We start from the raw sequence: 23,568 nt of genomic DNA, 5'->3' as shown, positions 1-23,568 counted from the left end.
CCCTACTAACAAGGAGTCCAGTTGTGTATTCATTAATGGCCAGTAAATACGCTTTCATGCCCATCTAAAATAGCTGTCAGTGTCCAGGTGTGAGGTATGAATTTTTTCCACAACACCCTTTTGTAATGAGGCAAGAAAAACAACTCTCTGCCCTCGAAATATGATTCCATTCTGCTCACTCAGCACATCTTTATTTTGAAAATATGGTTCTGCTCTGAGAATAAGTTGAGCAACTGTCTTGTCAAGCTTGAACGGAATAGAAGTATTGCAAATGTTAGGCCTCAAACTTCCGTATACTTCAAAATGTAAGCCTTGCAAAAACAAAGCTTAAGCTTGTGGCCAGGACGCACTGCAACCAAATAACAATTTATGCTAACTCTTATGTACTTATCAACCCCAAATTACCCATATTCAAGATCTAATTGGCTACAGAAAATAAATAGGCCTAAATTATATGAACAACTAACAATTGGACATAAAAATTAAATACGCATCAATTATACAACTAGGGCAACCACATAAACAATGTGGCCCACCCTGATTGGTTGGTCTGTTCTAAAACACTGCCATCAGACCAGATAAAAAGAACGAAGGCACGGGACTGTGTGTGTGTGTGTTTTTGGTAAACCTGACCCACACCCCCAAACCAAAGGGACATGCACTTCTCAACTGTCTGTACCTGGCCAGTGCGGAAAGTGGCCAACTGAAGGGTAACGTATTTCCGGTCGAATGCAGGGTAAGTCTATGGAGTAAAGAAGTTTGGTCGCTCAAGCCAAATTGATCATAGTTATATCGATACTGTAGCATAAAATCAATAGTAGATGGCGGATGCATAATAGCTTTGCATGTATTTGTGCTTGTCTTTTAAGTAGTCCGAGCAGATGCATATCGTGCTGTCATTCATCAGCTTTATGTTGCCTTTGAAATAGTTTGTCACCAGGAATAAAGAGCTGGTGAATAATAGCTTTACTTATGCTTGTCTTCGGGGTTTTTATTATGATCTCCCAGGACCAGCATATTAGAGTCACTGTTCAGGAACTCGCAAATGGTCCATAGTATTACATGTACTTGCGCTTGTCTTCAATATGATCTGCCTTTTGTATTAATCCTTATTCAGTGCTGGTCTTTGGTTTTCCTTTTCTTGTTTTGTTTATGCTGTTATTGTAGTTGGAAATCATTAAAAGCCTTTCTTGAGGAATAATTAGTAGTGCTTACTTATTCTATACGGACACCACTTCACCTCATTACATCTGTGTTGGGTGGTTGGAAGTAGCAAACACCCCGGGGTGAAATAGGGCCCCAACGCATGCCTCCTTCTTCCTTTATCTCCCCATGCTCCTACCAGTACTTGACTTTTGTCTTCTGGCCAGCCTCATAATATTTGGTTTCAGAGTAACAGCTGTGTTAGTCTGTATTTGCAAAAAGAAAAGGAGTACTTGTGGCACCTTAGAGACTAACCAATTTATTAGAGCATAAGCTTTCGTGAGCTACAGCTCACTTCCTCAGATGCATATCGTGGAAACTGCAGCAGGCTTTATATATACACAGAGAATATGAAACAATACCTCCTCCCACCCCACTGTCCTGCTGGTAATAGCTTATCTAAAGTGATCACTCTCCTTACAATGTGTATGATAATCAAGTTGGGCCATTTCCAGCACAAATCCAGGTTTTCTCACCCTCCGCCCGCCCCCCCCACACACACACAAACTCACTCTCCTGCTGGTAATAGCCCATCCAAAGTGACCACTCTCTTTACAATGTGTATGATAATCAAGGTGGGCCATTTCCAGCACAAATCCAGGTTTTCTCATCCCCCCCGTTTTCCAAAAACTACACACACAAACTCACTCTCCTGCTGGTAACAGCCCATCCAAAGCAACCACTCTCCCCACAATGTGCACGATAATCAAGGTGGGTCATTTCCAGCACAAATCCAGGTCTTCTCACCCCCACCCCCCACACACAAACTCACTCTCCTGCTGGTAATAGCTCATCCAAACTGACCACTCTCCTTACAATGTGTATGATAATCAAGGTGGGCCATTTACAGCATAAATCCAAGTTTAACCAGAACGTCTGGGGGGGGGGGGTAGGAAAAAACAAGGGGAAATAGGCTACCTTGCATAATGACTTAGCCACTCCCAGTGTCTATTTAAGCCTAAATTAATAGTATCCAATTTGCAAATGAATTCCAATTCAGCAGTTTCTCGCTGGAGTCTGGATTTGAAGTTTTTTTGTTGTAAGATAGCGACCTTCATGTTTGTAATTGCGTGACAAGAAAGATTGATATTGATAATATTGCTTTCTCGACTGCCTGTACTCATAGATGTCCTTTCCCATAGCCTCTTTGATTCCATCAGCTTTGCCATTGAAATTGGGCATTAGTGGGAGCTAGAATATTAATGGATTCAATATCCTCATCCCTTTCCCCCCAACTCACTCATGCTGGGTATATATGCACTGCTCAAGGTGTCAGCTAACGTCAATAATTGTCCTGGACAATATCTGATCTCTACCTGGCAGCGCTACAGGTGCCTCAACATGCACTGCAATCTCTTTGGAGCACTGAGAAGGGGCTTTGTGATGATTGTCTCTAGGAGTTTGTAGTTTGATTGCACTATTACTAGCTGACCACAGAAGTACTGATATAATCGCTCCACCAGATACCACAGCCAGAAGCTCTTTTTCTATTTGGGTGTGCCCCTATTCAGTCTCACAGGGCTCTGCTGGCAAAAGAGACTGGCTTCTCCTGCAAAGGAGCTATACCCAAAACTTCCTCCGATGCATCACTGTGATGTGGTGGGGTTCTAACCAGTCCAGTAATCGCCTGCCCTGTAGCTCTGGCTGTTTGTTCTGGGCAGTTGTGGCTCAGAGCCCTGATACTAGCAGCCTGCTCACAGCACAGTGGCCTCACCCTGGCTTCCACCAGCCTGGTCACTCCTTTGCAGGGTTACACCAACAGCCCCTCCAGCCCCAAGTTTCCCCAAAACCATCTCCCCTGTAGTGTCCACTCCTCTCACTGGAACACACCAAACCTTACAAGTTCACTGCTCCTTTAAAGAGACAGTACACAGCACCAGCCTGTTAATTTGGCTTCACTGTTCCATTTGAAACACTAAACTGAGGTAGTTACTGAGATGAAGTTTATTAACAAAGAACAGATATGCAAGTAATACCAAGTAGAAGTAATTTGGATAGAAATGGTTACAAACAAAAGTAAAAATACGCTTCTAAGACTAAAACCTCACTGAGCAAACTGGAGTCTTTTGTTGACAGCAATTTTCTCACCACAGTCCTTCTCCCAGTATGGCTGGCCAGTCCTTAGCCAGGATTGAACATGCAGAGCACAAAGCAGTTGGTTTCTTTGTCTCCTCACATGAAGAATGCCAAAATTTCTCTCTCTCTCTCCTTATATCTACCACAGTTCAATGACCTTGTTTCAGGAGGCAGGAAGGTTTCCTGGAGCTGCAGCTTCCATTCCGCGCCCCTCCTCCCCCGCCTCCTTGAGAGTGTTAAGTGGCCCTCCCCAACCCTGGTTTGCCAGATGGCTTTGTCTACCTTGCATATAAATGTAATTTCGTTGTCTCTTCTTGCTTAATCTACATTGGAGACACATTAAAGCAGCCAGAACCACATTCCTTTGTCTAGGATGGGGGACTTAAGACCACCCTGCCTTACACCTTTTCAGAACATGTGAAAAATTATAAATGTGTGCTGGAAACATCACCCATACATACACTACACAATAATATTAATAACCAGCCAGTTTGCCTCTGATATCTTAACATGACAGAGGATAGCAGTGAGTTGGGGTACACTGAGCTGGTCTGGCCAGCTGTGGCTCACTACTACATACCGGAGAGCCCCTTCCCCTCTGGCATTGGGATGCTATTAGGGTCAGAAGTACACTGGAGTATCAGTGGCTCTCCCGGCTGGTAGTAGTTCTGGACAGGGACATCCATTATCATTTGTTTCAGTGTGTCAAATGCTTCCTGTTGGGGACCCACTCAGTCCCTCTCAACATCCTGCCTTGTGAGCTGATGTATGGGTTCTGTTACTCCAGCCACATGTGGACAGAACTTGGACAGAAAATTTATCATTTCAATAAAGTGCTGTATCCCTTTCACATCCACTGGAGCTGGCATGTTTCTGACTGCCTTGATCTTGTTGGGATCTGTTTTCACTTCCTCCACTGTGAGCACATGTCCATGTATGCCACCTCATGCTGTTTGAGTTGCATTATTTCTGTATTGAATTTTATGCTCTTGTCCCTGTATCAGTCTAGAAAACCTTGTAATTTTCTGTCTTTTCAATGCCTGGTTTAGTGACTCTGGGTCTGTGCAGATGGATAATTTGCCCAACTGTCATCTCCAGGTGCTATGATACCCCTGCTCTGCAAACTTTTGAGCTTTTCGTGTATTGGTTTTCATAGTGCCACCAGAATTTCCTTAGTGGTAAGCACACAGGTTTGACTGTCGGGTTGACTTCCCATCACAGCTTTCCTTTGAGTCACCTGTCACCTTTGAAAACATCCCCATATGCTTTTAAAATGGTCTCCATTGTCCATGGAACTCCCCTTTTGGTTCTTGCACTACAGCATCCTGATCAGATCCATGGCACGTATGGCCAAGAGGGATCTGTGGTGCTTACTATCCACCACCACAAACTTCAGTCAGTACTGCCTGTTATTTTTCAAGTTAGTTACTATGAGGTCACATTTTCCTATGGACTGCATTATGCTCTCATTGTACATTATTAGATTGTGCCTGAGCAATCACATTGCAGGAGGCCCTGCTGTCCAGCTGAAATCACATGGGGGATTTCCCTATTAATATTGTTGCAAGCACAGAGGTTAGTGTTGTCCCTTGTTGCTTCCCTGTTCCATTAGTCTGAACCTGTTATGCTCTCAGACTCAAGCTGTCATCACCACTGTCTAATGTGCCATCCCTATCTTGTACAAGTCTGACCAAATCATGCTGGGACCATCCTCTGCTTTTAAACACACTGCTAAAATGGTTCAGCTTTCCACATTCCTTCCAATACTGTCCTTCCCCAATGGAACTTCCTATGGATATAGAACCCTGGCTCCTCTCCTTTGCTGTCATCTCCCTGCATGCATTTCTGGGCTTTCATCCTCTCTCTTGAGGCTTCCGCTGTATGCCCCACGTCTAGGCATCTGTCTAATGTGAGATCACCTTCCCGGAGTAGCTGCTCCTTCAGGTGGTGATCCCATGTGCCACAGACTACCTTGCCCCAAATCAGGGAGTCTGTCAAGTTCCCAAAATGGTATGTAGCAGCCAGTGTCCATAAGGCAGTAGCACAGAGGTGTATGCCTTCCTCTTCAGATTGGTGTCTAGTGAAAAACCAGTGTTACTCCATAGTTTCCTTCTGCTTTGGGGAGCAATATTTCCTCATGGCTCCTAGCACTATTGTGAGGTTTGAGGCTATGGTGAGCTTCAAAGTGCTGCAGATCTCTCCGCCTTTTTTCCCAATAAGGTAAAGTAAGAGTTTTCTTTTCCTGCTGTTGCTATCCTCTTGTACGCCCAGATGTAGATCCCACCTTGTTCCACCAGGTCCATTGCTGGGCTAGGTTTCTGTCTTAAAAATCAAGCATTCCAGGGGGCTCCAGACAAAGTTCCATGACTTATGTTGCCAGCTGGTGCACTTCAGAAAACTCCCAGCTCAGATACTGCCACCATATTTCATTTGCAATGAGTGAAGCTAAATGCAGGTTAAGTTGAACAAGTGAAACTTTAATAAACCCTGTGGACTATTCTATTCGTGTCATAAGTTGCTCCCAGCCTAACTCTCTGCATTCCCTGTTCCATTGATGTCTCATCAATAACAGTTCCTCCAGGGAACATCGACCCTCTGACTTCAATTCCACTGATCATGATACATACCCAAGCTGGAAATTACACCTCCAGCTCCAGGATAGAATCCAGACTCTTAATAGTGTGGAGGAGATCGAGCCTAAAGAGACAGTGTATGCCACAGAGAGACTATTCAACTTGTCCTTCACCAATGTGAACCATAGATGGTGGAAGTGAGGGATGCTAAAGTCCTCCTTTAGTCTCCCACTTCCAGCGCTGAAGAATTGGAGACATCACATTACTCTGAAGTAATTCTATGAGTCTTCTGAGCATTGTTTAGAGGACTGCTCAAGATAGTTAAGACCAAAGCAGACTGTGAAGAACTTCAAAAAGATCTCACAAAACTAAGTGATTGGGCAACAAAACGGCAAATGAAATTTAATGTGGATAAATGTAAAGTAATGCACACTGGAAAAAATAACCCCAACTATACATAGAATATGATGGAGCTAATTTAGCTACAACTAATCAGGAGAAAGATCTTGGCGTCATCATGGATAGTTCTCTGAAGACGTCCCCGCAGTGTGCAGCGGCAGTCAAAAAAGCAAACAGGATGTTAGGAATCATTAAAAAAGGGATAGAGAATAAGACAGAATATCTTATTGCCCTTATATAAATCCATGGTACGCCCACATCTTGAATACTGCATACAGATGTGGTCCCTTCATCTCAAAAAAGATATACTGGCATTAGAAAAGGTTCAGAAAAGGGCAAGTAAAATGATTAGGGGTTTGGAACGGGTCCCATATGAGGAAAGATTAAAGAGGCTAGGACTTTTCAGCTTGGAAAAGAGGAGACTAAGGGGGGATATGATAGAGGTATATAAAGTCATGAGCGGTGTGGAGAAAGTGAATAAGGAAAAGTTATTTACTTATTCCTATAATATAAGAACTAGGGGCCACCAAATGAAATTAATAGGTAGCAGGTTTAAAACAAATAAAAGGAAGTTCTTCACTCAGCGCACAGTCAACCTGTGGAACTCCTTGCCTGATGAGGTTGTGAAAGCTAGGACTATAACAGGATTTAAAAGAGAACTGGATAAATTCATGGAGGTTAAGTCCATTAATGGCTATTAGCCAGGATGGGTAAGGAATGGTGTCCCTAGCCTCTGTTTGTCAGAGGGTGGAGATGGATGGCAGGAGAGAGATCACTAGATCATTACCTATTAGGTTCACTCCCTCTGGGGCACCTGGTATTGGCCACTGTCTGTAGACAGGATACTGGGCTGGATGGATCTTTGGTCTGACCCATTATGGCCATTCTTATGTTCTTGACATCAGAAAGAATTTTTGAAAAACTAAGTTAAAGTGAGAAAAAGAAGTTTGGCTCAATTTCAGTGTAGCAGTAAATTAAGTATCAGATGTTCACAATAAGATTTCAACCAGCAGAGCAGAACTGCTCAAACAGGAAAAACACCAGCACTACACAAACAAACTGGAATGCAGTTCCAATGAAATTCAAGCTTAAAAACAACTCCAGGATACTTTAAATGAAAATGAAAACAGCTCCAGACAGGCCCATAAGCAGCCTCCAACAAATTTTAAAAAAAGGTACTGCTGGACTCAGAAACCCTCAAAATACTTAGAAATATCTCTCTCTTCCTCCTCACCCCCCCTAATAAAATACCAAAGAAATGCAGGCAAAACTTCAAAATGACCCCACCTGAGTACAAAACCAGCCATAGCAAAGCCCAAAAGCCACTCCAAGCTGCTAAGTGATCACTCTCAGACCAGGGGCAACAAACTGCCCTCTGCTGCAACCCTTCAGGCAGCAGAGAGGCCCTGACATCTTCCACATCTGCGCCCCACGGAGGGTGGAATCTGCCCTAGTGCAGACAGCCAATAGAAGGCTTGTGCACCACTTTACCCCCCAAAATAGGGCTTAAGCGATTCCTAGGCCTCCTCTACACACAGGGCTGAATTTCAGCTGGTGTAAAACAAAACAAAGCCAGCTTCCAATTCAGAATATGGATAGTCAAGTTTTCTTGCACATAAACAAATGTAACCATACATCACATGTATGCAACACTTATCCAAATCCCTCATTTGAAAATATCATAATACAAGTAATCTAAATCAGGTTCACATTTCTCCATATCAAATTGTACTTACTCACAAGAAAGTTTCTCTGTTCTTTAGCATCTAAATACGACAATGATTAAGTGCTTATTTATAAATACTTAGAGATACTTTTTTTTTTTTTTTGCTTTTAATGGACAAGTTTTCAATTTCCATCTTTAAGGTACTGCACATCAATACACCATGTCATGAGCTTGTCACTGTACACAAAGCAGGGAGGAGGAAATATGGCTTCTTACTAAAGGCTGAATGTGGGGTACACACTCAGCACATAAAAAGCGGAGGTCAGTTGTGTTTATGCTGCAGATTCCAGTTTGCAGAGGATAGTTGTTGCCTTGTTAAAAAAAGATTCAGAGCCTCTCCTGTCATCTTTCTTCTCATGTGACTACGGGCTTGTCTACACATGAAAGTTAATTCAGAATAAGATTAGATGAATTTAAAATGGATTAAATAGTCTTGATTAACTTCCTCTATGGACACTCTTTATTCTGAAATAAATTGGGAATAGTTCACCAGGATCAGTTCCCTGTGTAGACAAGTCCTCCCTAAAGTTGTACAGTAAACTTTAACTTTGGTATTTCCTCCTTTAGAGTCCCATATGAAATAAAGCAGACTCCTTCTACACACCATAAAACTATGCAGAATTCTGGGATAAACTGCTTTTATTATTCACCTGTATTCTCTCCTGCAATCTGTCTCCCAGGAACTACTGTACTTCTAATATTCCAGCCTTCTCAATAGCTTTAAAACTTTGCTGTTAAAAAGAATAAAGCAGACAGATAATTATTTCCTGCTTTGTCCAGAATGTGGAATTTCCCCACAAAATTATACTTCCCTGAGGTGATATTCAGCTCTAGACCAGGTTGTCTCTCCAAAGCTTTGTGACCAATCAGAGTAGAAACTGGACATTTATTCCATTAGAAATCCAAGAAATCCTATTCTCGCATTGTGGTATAAGGATTTTGGTTGCTCTCTTTTTCCCCTCTTTTCCTCTCCATACTTACTGTTTCTAAAGTATGTAACATTCCAATATTATTTGTTATCAGATATATTTAGAACTGTTTAGGCTAGGGATCGGCAACATTTGGCACGCTGGTTGTTTACCTGCCATGTTTGCAGGTTTGGCCGATCGCGGCTCCCACTGGCCAGGGTTCGCCGCTGCAGGCCAATAAAGGCTGCGGGAAGCTGCGGCCAGCACATCAATCAGCCCCTGCCGCTTCCCACAGCCCCCATTGGCCTGGAGCGGCAAACGGCGGCGAGTGGGAGCCACGATCAGCCAAACCTGCAGACGTGGCAGATAAACAAATCAGCCTGGCCCGCCAAGGAGCTTACCCTGGCGGGCCGCATGCCAAACATTGCCAATCCCTGGTTTAGGTCATTATATTTAGCCATAACCTTGTGCCCCAGCAGAATGAAAATACCTTCAGTTTGATCTTCCCGATAAAGTAGGGTTTTTTCAAATTCTGTTACAACATGAGTATGCTCTATTTGCATCTTTTTTAATCAAACGGTCAGGCCACAGTGTCACCTAATAAAACTCTACATATTGTAGACACAATAAGCAGTAGATTAAGCCAAATACAGAACTAGCAATGCAGAGCTGTGGCCCTTATTCACTGCAATGATGAAATGACATGTGTGTGTGTACCAGATATCTTGAAAGTTGTAGCATTCAGTATTATACTGATGTTTTCTGATTTTCTTAAGAACAGAAAAAATGCGAGCTTGCTAACATCTGTGTCAACTTGCAGGCAAGGCTGCAAAGGAGCCAGTTGCAGCTCCTGATCCTGGCACCAGCCCCTGTGGCAGCATAATTTAGCGTGGACTCAGGACTGCTCTAAAATACACTGGTTCAAAATGGCCCATGGAGGTCCCTGCACAAGCTGAAAATAGCCAGATGCAGCAGCACCCCACACAGGCCTTTGATGGTTAGTGTAGGGGAGTGTCCTGTGTCAGGGGAATTCCCAGATGGGGACATCCTCTGACTTTATAGCCCTTTGCCCTTAAAGGACATCACAAAGGTGCCAGTCAAAGAACCTGTTTTCAGGAAAATGAATCTACTGCTTATTTTTTAAAACTGTAAGGAGAAAGCTCATGCAAGTTTAATCAGTATAACTAAATACTATGATGAATTTCCCAGACATATAATATCTTAAAAGCCTAAGTTGTTTTGGTAACTATTCGATACACAAACTAGAAAATAAAATTTAGTGACAATGAAACCCTTCTGTTTCTCTGTAGTGGCCCATTGTATTTCTGTATTTTAAATTTCCTCATCTGAAATCCACTCAATTTTTCAGTCAAAAAACTGCTTTTCGGAACATGGTCTTAGGTTTCAATGTTACTTTTTTTTCTCCTTTTATTTACAGTAAAAGCTGTGTTATCCAGCAGTTTACCAACTGGAAGGCTCTATAAACCAGCATTTCTGATCTTCATTGAAAGTCTGGTTTACAGTCTGGTTGGCGCGGGGCCGGCAGGCTCCCAACCTGCCTCCGCGTGGCTCCCTGGAAGTGGCGACATGTCCGTGTTGCTCCTGGGTGGAGGAACAGTCACAAGGGGTTCAGAGTGCAGCAGGGGGTGCGGGGCTCAGGCTCTGGGAGGGAGTTTGGGTGCGGTAGGGGATGTGGGGCTGGGGGTTGGAGCACGGGAATGGGGGTGGGGTGCTGGCTCCAGCTGGTGCTCACCTCAGGCAGCTCCCCGCAAGCAGCGACATGTCCATGCTTCTTCTAGGCAGAGGCGCAGCTGGTTGACTCTGAGCACTGACCCTGCCCCAAGTGCTGGCTCTGCAGCTCCCATTGGCGAGGAACTGCGGCCAATGGGAGCTGTGGGGGTGGTGCCTGTGGGTGGAGGTAGCGTGCAGAGCCACCTGCACGTGCCTTTGCCTAGGAGCAGGAGGGACATGTCACCTCTTGCAGGGAGCCACCCGAGGTAAACACCGCCTGGATCCAGCACCCCGCACACAAACACACCCTTGCCCCAACCCTTTGCCCTGAGCCCCCTCCTGCACCCACATACCCTCCCTCTTAGTTAACCAAAATATTTTGCTTACCGGCACCCTCCATTTCCCCAACATGCTGGATAACAAAGCTTTTACTGTACAAAGTATACAATTCAGGGTTTCTCATAGATATACATTGTTCCACCTTCCTACTCCATAGAACAGAAATAAGCAACCAAAACAAAACAAAACAAAAAAGCACTAGATGCCTGTAAAGCATGGTGCTTTAGGGACATCTGCTATGACAAGTTTTCTTCCCAGCTACCTTACAATCTATTTCAGAATCAGGATATTAAACCAGAAGGACAAGGGAATTCATATCTTGCAAAACTGAAGTAAGAGGAGAAATTCTGTGGGAATGCATCCGATGAAGTGATCTGTAGCTCACAAAAGTTTATGCTCAAATAAATTTGTTAGTCTCTAAGGTACCACAAGTACTCCTTTTCTTTTTGTGGGACAGAAGTAATTCCACGAAAGCTTATGCTCAAATAAATTTGTTAGTCTTACGGTGCCACAAGTACTCCTTCTCTTTTTGCGGATACAGACTAACATGGCTGCTACTCTGAAAAGTGTTACAATGATTTGTGTTATCTTGTGTTAATATCTTTTTTTTTGCTGTGTTTACTTATTTTTGGTTTTAGTTTTATAACATTATAATGGCAAGGCAAGGGAATGGCAGCTATAACCACGTGGAGATTAGTGTTAGAATGCTAGGCTTACAGAGAGGATTTGAAGGAGGAAAGAAAAGTCACTGGGCACACAGGAGGAGTGAGATTGTTCTGAGTGTAGAAAGCAGCACAAAAAAACACAAGATGCAAAAGGAGACAAAGCGAACAATAAGGTGAGAGCAATGGACAGAGTGTAGGACCCATGTGATTTGTAAAACCTGGGAGGATAAGGAGTTTGATTGTGATGGGGAAGCAGACAGCAGGCAAGGGATTGGAGTGGAAGCTTATTTTCATTGTAGCATGTTGAATAGAGTGGAAGCTTACAATACGAGAGGTGGGAAGACAGCGATGACTAGAATTTTTCTACAAATTTTCGACAAAATTTGTCTATTGAAGCGAAAGTGTTTTGCAGAAACCGATTGGTTTTGATTAATTTTTTCTCAGGAAGGTTTCTCAGATCCAGGATGGAATTTCTGGTCAAAACATAGATGAAAACCCACAATAGCCAGAAGCCTGGTGATTAAGACTTGCCTATGAGGTGGGGAACCCAGGTTCAAGTCCCTGCTCCAAATCTTATTAAAGGGGAAAAGGCAAAATGCCACATTTATTGTGAATACAGAAAGAATCATAGTAAGCAGTTAGTTGTAGCTATAACATTCCATTCAATCTCATATTTATTCACTCATTCATTCATACACACACACGCGCAGAGGTTCTGCAAGGTTGTTATCATAGGTACCAGCCTTAGAGTTGCTCATGCCAAGCCACTGGCCAGGTGGCCTGGACATGAGGAGGGAGCAGGGCCTTGTCAGATGCTCATCTGATGCTCCTGAAAGTTGGTTTGCAGAATCAGACCCCAAAGTTCTCACTTTCTAGAGTCCATTTTTATAGGAATTTCTTCCTATGCCAGTCTATGGGAATTGCTTCATCAAGCTGTTGCTGAATCAATCAGCAGATGGCACATTCCTGACGGCTCCGTGCTGCTAGATGTTATCTTGTTCTTTGGTTCTCCCATTCTTGAGGCTATTGGGTGGATTCCAGTCTGCCTTCCGGGGGTCCTCTGGTTATTTCCACTTGACTCCTTCTTCAGCTGATGGACACTGGATTCTTAGGCTGTCACCTCCCTGATCATTCAGTTATTATCCACACCAAGCATCCATCCAGATACATCCTCTATCTCTATTTTAATCACAATTGTTAACAAAGCGAGGTGAATACAACAAAAGGGCAGGGAGTCTCTGGGTGCTGTTTCTGTTGTTACAGAGTATTGCTTTGAGTCTCTCTCTGTGTGAGTAGTTGTTGTTACAAACAATTGCTTTGAGAACAGACTCTGTCTTAGAATGTACTAACACAATTAGCAGCTTGCAAGTTTCACACATAGAGGGAGAGAAACAGTACCAAAAACCAAGAGTCCTCTTAATTAGTAATACCCTGGAATTTAAACTCTGGGGAATCAAACTCATTTGTGATTTTAATACAGGACTCCTTTAATATGATCCAACAAAGACACTTGCCTATGAGGTGGGGAACCCAGGTTCAAGTCCCTGCTCCAAATCAGGCAGAATTTAGGTCTCCGATATCTCAAATGAGTGCCCAGCTACCAGGCTATTGTGAGGTGGAGAGTGACACCAGGAAGTTTTTTCACAAAGTAGAATTGGTTTCCAGCCAGTCCTAGTTGTGATAGATTGTTATTTCACATGCAAAGGAATTTTAATAAAGCTTTTAGAAGCAGGGATCTATCTAGGTTCTTATACCACATCACAGTATCTAAGCAAGTAGAATGGAGAGGAAAGGATGAATTGCACATTTTCTAATGGATTGTGCATTTAAATGCCTCCAAAAATGGGGATTTCACAGCTTCACTTAATAAGTTATGCCACAGTCTAATTCACCTCCATGTTAGGAATGTTCCTAATTAATGTTCTACATTTTCCCTGTTTTAACTTATTGCATTTATTTTTGCTTAAGTTTAAGAGACATTTTGGCAGTAAGAATCTATTCTGGTAGATTATTAGAGTAAAGGGATCTCTCTGCTCTACTTTGTTTTGTTCTCTTGAAACAACTATTAATCCTCTTCTGCATGGCTTATTGTTTACTTGTAAAATATGGCCAGGGTATATCTGACATTTTAACTGAAAAATACATTTAGTCCTATTTAACTCCAATTTCAAAAGTAAGTTAACTACAGTATTTCCTTAAAAGTTGCCATCAGTTGATGACGCAGTTGGTCAGATCAGGTCCGACAATTTTATGTTCTCCCTTCTTTCCCATGAAAATAACAAGGCTTATGAGTATGTGTCAATGAATAGTAACTATCCACACAACTAAAAACTCATTTAAACCTAAACTGTATTTTTCGCCATGCTAACAATTATAAATCTCTTGTTTGAGATTTCCAGGTGTTAGAAAGCAAACATTATGGGCAACTAATCATCATTTGGAAATATCAGTCTAACATTTGAATCCATATTTAGATAGTTTTAGAATTAATTTCACCCTTATATTCCATAACATTTCTTCAGTGCAATATGTGTCAGTGCATGGGGTGAAATCCTGACTCTTTGGAAGTCAATGATAGCTTGCTATTGACTTCTATGAGTCCAGAATTCCACTCCTAGTCTAGACACCGAATTTGGACTACCCAGCAGTATATTCTTATTTATTATTTCATTGCAGTGGTGCCCAGATACCCCATCAAGACTGGCATCCCTTGTGCTATTGGTCCTTACTAATGAAGCCTCAATTCAAATGTTTAGTTGTGTTTTTCAGCCCTTGCTTTCCCTTCCTGATTGAAGATAGGGCCTCTTCCTTCCTCTCCCACTAAAGCCAGCTTTATCTACCACAGCACAGTGGTGCCACCCCGTCTCATTCCAAAGCTAATTCTTTTGGAAAGGGTAGGGTGATAAGAGGGGAAACATTTCTCCTTAACTGAGGCCTTGTCTACACTACAAAGTTTTGTTGACAAAACAGTGAACGCATACACATTACGATGCGATTTTTGGCAGCAAAAATGCCCTGTTTTGGCAACAAAATACAACCACCCTGATGGGAGACATAAGTCTTTTTCCTCTAAATGTTTGTTGACAACATGCCAGTGTAGGGTTAGGCTTGATTTTATCACTTTAATTGGCTTCCAGGAGGTGTCCCACAATGCCCATTGTGACCATTCCGGTCAGCAGTTTGAACTCCACTGTCCTGCAGCCAGGTAAACAACCATCTGCCCTTCCCTCTTAGAAGCCCCAGGAATTTTTGAAATCCATCTCCTGTTAGCTCAGCATGGAGAGGTCTCATCACATCTTCCCAGGTGAGCTTGGCAGGTTATTGCAGCAAACACTGTCCCGCTTGGACCACTGTGGAGCTGCTGGAGCTGCTCAGAATATTGGGAGAGGAGGCTGTGCAGTCCCAGCTGTGCTTGAGCCGTAGGAATTGGGATACCTAAGGGCACATTTCTTGAGGCTTGTGCGAAAAGGGCTGTGATCGGGACACACTGCAGTGCAGAGCGAAGATAAAGGAGCTGAGGCAGGTGTACCATAAGGCAAGGGAGGCAAACTGTCACTCCAGTGCTGCTCCTAAAACCTGCCAGTTCTCTAAGGAGCTGGTCGCTATCCTCTGTGGTGGCCCACTTGCATCGCCAAGAGCCTCGTGGATACTTTGGAGGGCACAGAGGCAGTGGAAAGAGGACCTAATTTGGAGGATGAAGTTATTGATGAAGAGATGGAGTTAGATGAGGATGTGGCCGGGGGGGCAGGCAGCCAGGAACTGTTCTCCACTTCAGAGGTGTCTAGCCAGGTGAGCAAGCAGCAGGAGATGAGACTCCTGATAAGTAGCTGTGGCTTGTGTAGTCCGAAGGTGGGTTCAGGGCATAGAAATGTGGGAGGCTGGCAGTGATTCTGTGAGCTGGGCATTTCCCTGCATAGCTAATCAGTACAATGGAACAGGGAGTTGATGCGCGCCGAGCTCCCACAGGAATCCTCCAGAGAGATCTCCAGGAAAGTTTCCTGGAGGTACTCGGCAATCACTTGTGCAGGGACCAAAGCAGCACACAGGGGAGCAGCAGATGGAGCAGGACAGGAGCCACAAGCATGTAGTAAATGTACTTGTTTCCCTGTTACCCTTAGCAGTGAGATATCTGCTTGAATGACACCTGCCTATGGAAAAGTGTGGGAGAATTTTAGAATTTTTCCCCAAGTTGGCTGCACCACAATCCTTGCAGAGTGAGTGCTCTCTTCCCCATGTGGAGCACCCCCACGCCCCCGCCAACACTCAGCATGCTTTGAGTGTTCGCAGAGATGTGTGCTCGCCGAGGGTCAGTGAGAAAGTGATTGTTACCAGAGGTGTATTTTACTGAAATGTTTCAATGCTGTGCATGAATTTAACAATCATGCTTCTGTGCATTGTTTCTTGTGCTTCTGCAGATATGGCCTTCAGGAACACCCCTCACACGTAGGCTGAGCCTCTCTGCCAAATAAAAAAGTGCCCAAGATGGAGCAAAGAAGACATGTTCCGGGAGGTACTGCACTACTCCAATGTAGAGAAAAGGGAATGTCAAGGAGTGGTGGGAAGCTGAAAGGCAGGGCAGAAAAGAAAATAGTTTGTTAAGGACGCAACTGAGTGGATGAAGCAAACGCAGATGCTAAAGTCCTTAATAATGCTGCAGACTGAGCAGATCTGTGCCCACCCTCCCCTGCAGCACATTCAGAATTCTTTTCCATGCTCCCCCCCCAAAACTCCACCCACACAGTCCTTTCCGCTTTCCGGGATTTCTCGGTTTCCCTTTCACTCCATCCCCTTGGACAACTTTCACAATGATAGCAGGACCTACACACAGCTTTGAAAGTCTGCCCTTTCCTGGTACCTCCTTTCCCAGCAGGCATCTGTGTGTGTGTGTGTGTGTGTGTGTGTTGCTTCTTGTGCAACAAAAGCAACGGTTTTGAATGGTAACTCAGCTTTATTCGTTTCCTACGAATTGAGATTGCAGGCGTTACCAATACATGCACAGGCAGTTTATTCCTGTGCTTGCTGGAATGTAAAGCCCCAAATGTCACCATTCCTTCCTGGGGAAACTACATGTGATGTAACCTTGCAGCACCAATCAGAGCGACAGTACTGGTTCCCATTTTCAAAGTGTTGCTTCAAAGCCTCCACGCTTCAAATTGCCCCCCTCTGGGCTCCTCTGATAGCCCTGGTATCTGGCTGCTCAAAATCAGCAGCCAAGTGGTCTGCCTCAACACTCCACCCCTGAGCAAACCTTTCACCCTTAGCTTCACAAAGATGATGCGACATACAACACGCGGCTATGACCATGGGAATATTATCCATATTAAGGTCTAACCTGCCATAAAGGCATTGCCAGCGTGCCTTTAATCTACCAAAGATACATTCCACTGTCATCCGGCACCTACTCAGCCTGTTGTTGAACTGCTTCTTATTGCTATCCAGGTGTCCCGTGTAAGGTTTCATGAGCCACGGCTGTAAGGGGTAAGCTGGGTCTTCCAGGATCACTATGGGCATTTCAATATCCTGCACTGTAATCTTCTGGTTTGCAAAGAAAGTCCCTGCTTGTAGCTTTCTATACAGGCTGATGTTCTTGAAGACGTGTGCGACATGAACCTTCCCGGACCACCCCATGCTGATGTCAGTGAAATGCCCTCAGTGATCCACAAGTGCCTGCATGGAGAAGTACATGGAGAAGTACCTCTTCCTATTCATGTACTCTGTCGCAAGGTGGTCTGGTGCCAAAATTGAAACATGTGTGCCATCTATCACCCTGCCACAGTTAGGGAAACCCATTTCTGCAAAGCCATCCACTATTTCCGGCACATTTCCCAGAGTCATGGTCCTTCGTAGCAGGATGTGATTAATTGCCCTGCACACTTGCATTAAAGCAGCCCCAATGGTTGACTTCACAACTCCAAATTGATTTGCGACTGACCGGTAGCAATCTGGAGTCGCCAGCTTCTACACAGCATTTGCCACATGCTTCTCTACCAATAGGGCAGCTCTCATTCTGGTGTCCTTGCACCACAGAGCTGGGGCGAGCTCCGCACGCAGTTGCAGGATGGTGGTTTTTTGCATCCAAAAGCTCTGTAGCCACTGCTCATCCTCCCACACCTGCATGACGATACAATCCCACCATTCAGTGCTTGTTTCCCGAGCCCAAAAGCAACATCTGTCCTATGCAGCTGTTTTGTGAATGCCAAAAGCAATCTAAAGTTGCTCCTATCCATATCATGCAGCGTGTTGAGCAACTGGGAGTCTTCTTCAATTACGAACTTCATGATTAATTGCATTGCTATCCACGATGTCTTCATGACAGTTATCAGATCATAGGAGAGCGGAGTGGGATCCATCTCTTCTCACAAAGGTGCACAGCAAAGAAGGACCACTGAAAAATGCCATGAAAGATAGCTAGAAGCCCATGGAGTGCTGGGACAGAAAGCAATGCATCATGGGACATTGAGCCCAGTCCCAAGATGCACCGCAATCCACTCCGCCTTCCCACAACACCAAGCGACAGAAGATGTCGACCTGGACTGTGGGATAGGTACCCGCTCTGCCAACAGAGGGAGCGAGTGTAAACATGACATTCCTGTGACGTTGCACCCCATAATGCTTTATGGAAATATGCTTATGGATGTATATATGACATAACTGGAATATGTCTTATGCTACATTTGCCATGTAACATATCTCTGTAAACATACATATGATCTACTGAATATATTCATCCTACTTGTATGCATGTATCACTTTTGTATTCAAAGTTATGAATGTTGACTGTGTACTTGTTTGATTTTAAGTAGCCCTAGTAAGACATTTGGTCAGCTTCTTAAGAACTGAATTTGCAAGTTAAGTGCCCAATCAAGAAACACTTAATGAACAATGGAACCTTGGAAGACTCCAATCCACATAAGACGTCTACCTGGGGACATTCAAGGTAGCATGTGAACAATGACTGCCACCTGTAAAGTTCTGAGTCATGCATAGAAATGTGACTTGCCGATGTGACTCCAAAACTCCAGCTTGCAGCTGGATTCTGCATAGGAGAGAAGAGGGGGTCTCCACCCACAAGAGAAAGTTTATTTAAGCCCCTGGGAGACCCCTCCATTTTGTCTTCAGCTGGTTCCAGAGATAGCCTCTCCACTCCCAAAGGATACCCGAAAGAAACTGGAACAAAGGACAGTAACCACAGGGGTGTGAGTGATTGCTGGACTCAGACTAGAAGGAGAGATTTCATCTGTAATCACTTACTTACCATATTAAGTTTAGACTTGGGTGTTTTATTTTATTTTGCTTCGTAATTCACTTTGTTCTGTCTTTTATTACTTGGAACCACTTAAATCCCACTTTTTGTATTTAATAACATCACTTTTCACTTATTAATTAACCCAGAGTATGTATTAATACCTTGGGGGGAGGGCAAACAGCTTTGCATATTTCTCTGTCAGTGTTATAGAGGGTGAACAGTTTATGAGTTTGCCCTGCTTAAGCTTTACACAGGGTTGTCAAGGTTCCTTCCCCACTCTGAACTCTAGGGTACAGATGTGGGGACCTGCATGAAAACCCCCTAAGCTTACTTTTACCAGCTTAGGTTAAAACTTCCCCAAGGTACAAACTATTTTACCTTTTGCCCTTGGACTTTATCGCTGCCACCACCAAAGGTCTAACCGGTATATTACTGGGAAAGAGTCCATTTGGAAACGTCTTTCCCCCCAAAATCCTCCCAAACCTTACACCCCCTTTCCTGGGGAAGGTTTGATAAAAATCCTCACCAATTTGCATAGGTGAACACAGACCCAAACCCTTGGATCTTAAGAACAATGAAAAAGCATTCAGATTCTTAAAAGAAGAATTTTAATAGAAGAAAAGGTAAAAAGAATCACCTCTGTAAAACCAGGATGCTAAATACCTTACAGGGTAATCAGATTCAAAACATAGAGAACCCCTCTAGGCAAAACCTTAAGTTACAAAGAGACACAAAACCAGGAATATCCATTCCATTCTACACAGCTTATTTTCTCAGCCATTTAAAGAAATCAGAATCTAACGCATATCTAGCTAGATTACTTACTAAGTTCTAAGACTCCATTCCTGTTCTGTCCCCGGCAAAAGCATCACACTGACCGAGAGAGAGAGGCTTTGTTTCTCCCTCCCCCCAGCTTTTGAAAGTATCTTGTCTCTTCATTGGTCATTTTGGTCAGGTACCAGCGAGGTTATCCTAGCTTCTTAACCCTTTACAGGTGAAAGGGTTTTTCCTCTGGCCAGGAGGGATTTTAAAGGTGTTTACCCTTCCCTTTATATTTATGACAAGGGTAAAACAAATTTATTTGGGGTTTGGACCACATTGGGAGCTGGGTACCTGAGTCTTGGAGACAGGAACACTTCTTAAGCTGTTTTCAGTTAAGCCTGCAGCGTTTGGGGGATGTGGTTCAGACCTGGGTAGTCTCAGCACATCACTTGGCAGTTCCTAAGGGGATTTTTTGTGATCCAAGCCATCACAATTCTGATTTTTATTATGCCGATTTTTGAGTGTCAACATCACTTTTGTCAACCAAACTTGGCAGTGTAGACAAGGCCTGAGTCAGAGTTCCAGCTTTTCAGCTGGGATCCTGCACAAGGGGGGCTGATCAGGTGCTATTTCCCCCAATCTATTACCAGAGCAGAACCTTGCCTTCAATTCTGAAGTGGAGACAAGGAGACTAAAAGTAGGGAAATTCAGTTGCTAAGTAAACACAATACCTAGTACATTGTTGTGCCTAGCAAATAAATACACACAGTTAAATTCCACCCTCATTTACACCCTTGAGAAATTGACTCACAATTTTTTTAATCCCAAATTGGAGTTTACCTAGCAAGGGCTGACTATTTCAAGTGCCCTTATTGTTGAGAGCCACACTTCCAAGTAGCCACACACATTTTACACAAATTTAAATAAAAAATGACTCCCAGGCTCAAAATTTCTTCTCAAGACTCAGGCTTTAGCAACATTGTTACAGCACAGTTCAAAAAACAGGTCCGTGTACTTTATAGGATATTTTAACATTTAGATTGGGCTGAGGAGTTGCTCATAACTTTAAGAGAGGTCATTAATATCCCATATATCTGAATTACAGGAAAAATTACAAGTTAAAAAGGAAAAAGTTTACCAAAAGAGCAGATGAGTGTAAGACAGAAATAAGTTGTCAATCCACAGCACAGAGAGCTACCAAAACTGGTTTTTCAGGACATGGGTGGAGAAGATTCTGTTTTGAAAGAAATTAAGCTTTGAAATTGTAACTAGTAGAAAAAACACCCTACAAGGTCAGAACACTGAGTTTTATGCACCTTGTTTTCACTAAGAAATATATGAAAGATGAATTTTAAAATTTTGCATACAGTGCAGCAGGGGGTTTTTTTTCAACTGTATAACTTTTACTGCAACCTGAATATCTCTGAAATATTTTCAGTGAAGAAACTAAATGCCTTGTTATCCATAAGCATATGTTTCATTTCATGATGCACTAAAATGACTGTCTTGTATCTAAACAGCTATTTTACTACTTTATACACACTTTGCAAGTGTGTTAGTATCTTCTAGATACTTTACTGATAATTTACCCCTAAAAGGCTAACTACTGATGGTGTTTTCAGCATTTACCATAAGTTCAAGTAAAATGAGATCTGTTTATTTTATCACCTCTATTTCCTGTGATATTTTCATTTTAAAGAAGAAATGCCATAGAAATTATAAAGAAGCATCAAAACAAAGGGAAAATACCAGTAAAACACCTCTCATTGAAAGCTGGGTGAGCAGCCAGTTTGTCAATTGAGAAATAAAAAATATAATTAAATAAAATCAGTCACAAACGCAAGATAACAAATGATAATATATAATGTAATGCACACACTGTGGCCAAGATTTCTAAAAGTGTGCAGTGATTTTGGGTTTCCAGCTTGAGACACCATAAAGTTGCTTGACTTTCACAGGGCGTGCAGTCCTTTCTGAAAAATCAGGCCCCTTTAAGGGGCACAAATTGGGCATCCTAAATTACTGCACACTTCTTAAAATCTTGCACTTTAAACATATGGTATATTTTAAAAAGTAAAGCTTACCACTATACGATAAATAAGTCCTCTGTAGCTGGCCCACTCCAGTGATTGTCTTGGTGGTCACCTGGAACTGATGTGTAGTTAAAGTTCACAGAGAGCAGTATCACACTCCATCTGACTGTCTGAAAGGCTCAGAGGTTTCTCCTTCAGAGGCTGAGTCACTTATGGAGGAGGTGGGAGGTGTGGAAAAGGGTGTCACCCAGTACAAATACTAATTCAATTAAAAATACCTGTGAGATTACTATAGTCCTGTACTTCTGTATTCTTTACATAAAGCAGGGCTGGGTTCACAAAGTAAAAATGCTTTCATGGACCCAGAAATAGCCCACAGGCTGTTGATACCTATACTATACATGATTTAGTCTGGATTCTCCACGCAAATAAAAGCTCACTGGGCAATGGACCTGCCTCTCAAATAGAGGTTTTAATGAATATAATACACATATTTACATGCAAAAAGTATGTGAGGAAGCACCATCTTTCATAAAGGAAAGGTCTCCAGAAGTGTTATGCGAGGAATGTACACTGGAATCTGACACCCATTAAATAGCTGTCTCATTTTGTTATGTTAGAAGAGAAAAACCACCAGCCAAGAAAAAAAAATCTCATGCCAGAACCTGTTTCAAATCCCTGCCATTTGTGTTTCATTTTATTACTGCTAATATTAACAGGGCAAAGGCAAAAGATTGCCTCCATTTTCCTCTGCTGTTGCAATTCATTACTCTGTACGTTAAGAAGAGGCTCTATCCATGAGCAAGGGACAAAGGAACACAGGATTCTATAGCACTGAAACGGCCACGCTCAAGATCTAGGGGCGACAAAAAGTGCATATTAAACAGGCCCACATTGGTTCTATAATTTGGGGACATTTTTATAGTAACAAATGTAAGACCGGATCTTGCAAGCTGACTTCACTGGGAGTTGACATTGCTCAGCCCCCCATAAGATCAGGTGTGTAGATGTATTAACATAGCAAATGTGCCTTTAGAGCAAAATTTTGTAACCTCTGTTCCTGGTAAAGGGTACTTCATGTCAGAAAAGTAAGCTCCGTACTTTGCTGAATGAAGATATATTCTGCACATGTCTTATATTTTACAAAACACAGTTGATTAAAATAATTCTGCCAGCAGGGCAGCTCTTGAAAAGTAAAAGTAGTATATAAGTTGCCAACCACCACAAACTTCAGAATTAATTAATGGAAGCTAATGGGCCTTTCTATACCTCTGAATTACCTGGTTTCTAGAGGTGAAATATTTACAGGAGATAGGGCATGTTCAGGGAAACTATTCAGTATGTTTATCTTTTCAATATCAAACAAACTGCTGAGTGAATCCATCCTTCTAAATAAATGTTAGATATGAGGAAAACCTTTGGGCTTGGCTACACTTGCGAGTTGGGGCGCATTAAAGGAGCCCCAGGCGCACTAGCTCACTACCCATCCACACTGGCAAGGCACGTAGAGCACTCTGACTCTGCAGCTAGAGTGCTCCTGGTACTCCACCTCGGCGAGTGGAATAAGGTTTTGTGCGCCCCCACTGAAGCTCCGCGGTGCCAGTGTGGACTCCCTGATCTGCTAGTGTGCTCTGACCGGCCTCCAGAAGTGTCCCACAATGCCTGTTCTAGCCACTCTGGTCATCACTTTGAACTCTACTGCCCTGCCCTCAGGTGACCAACCATCACACCCACCTTTTAAATTTTCTGGTAATTTTGAAAATCCCCTTCCTGTTTGCTCAGCCAGGCATGGAATGCTCTCAGCGAATCTTTCCAGGTGTCCATGCCTCCACGCGCCAGCCGATCCCCAGTATGGAGCAATGGCGAGGTGCTGGACCTCATCAGTGTTTGGCGGGAGGAAGCTGTCC

General features: G+C 43.2%; 1 protein-coding gene across 2 annotated transcripts in view; it reads right to left on the bottom strand.

The window, feature by feature from the left end:
- The window catches only part of SCEL (sciellin), a 91,454-nt gene extending 69,606 nt beyond the window's left edge, over positions 1-21,848 (bottom strand). For both annotated transcript variants that reach the window (XM_084617125.1, XM_084617126.1), the window contains exon 1: positions 21,713-21,848. The gene's annotated coding sequence lies outside the window, so the exon portion shown is untranslated. The remainder of the gene's footprint in view (positions 1-21,712) is intronic.
- Positions 21,849-23,568: the final 1,720 nt, after the last annotated feature.

The sequence above is a fragment of the Lepidochelys olivacea genome (assembly GCF_965140295.1).
Source record: "Lepidochelys olivacea isolate rLepOli2 genome assembly, chromosome: 1".
In the NCBI taxonomy this organism is placed as follows: domain Eukaryota; kingdom Metazoa; phylum Chordata; order Testudines; family Cheloniidae; genus Lepidochelys; species Lepidochelys olivacea.
The sequence above is the reverse complement of the archived record's forward strand: the minus strand, read 5'-3'. Positions and strand labels throughout refer to the sequence as shown.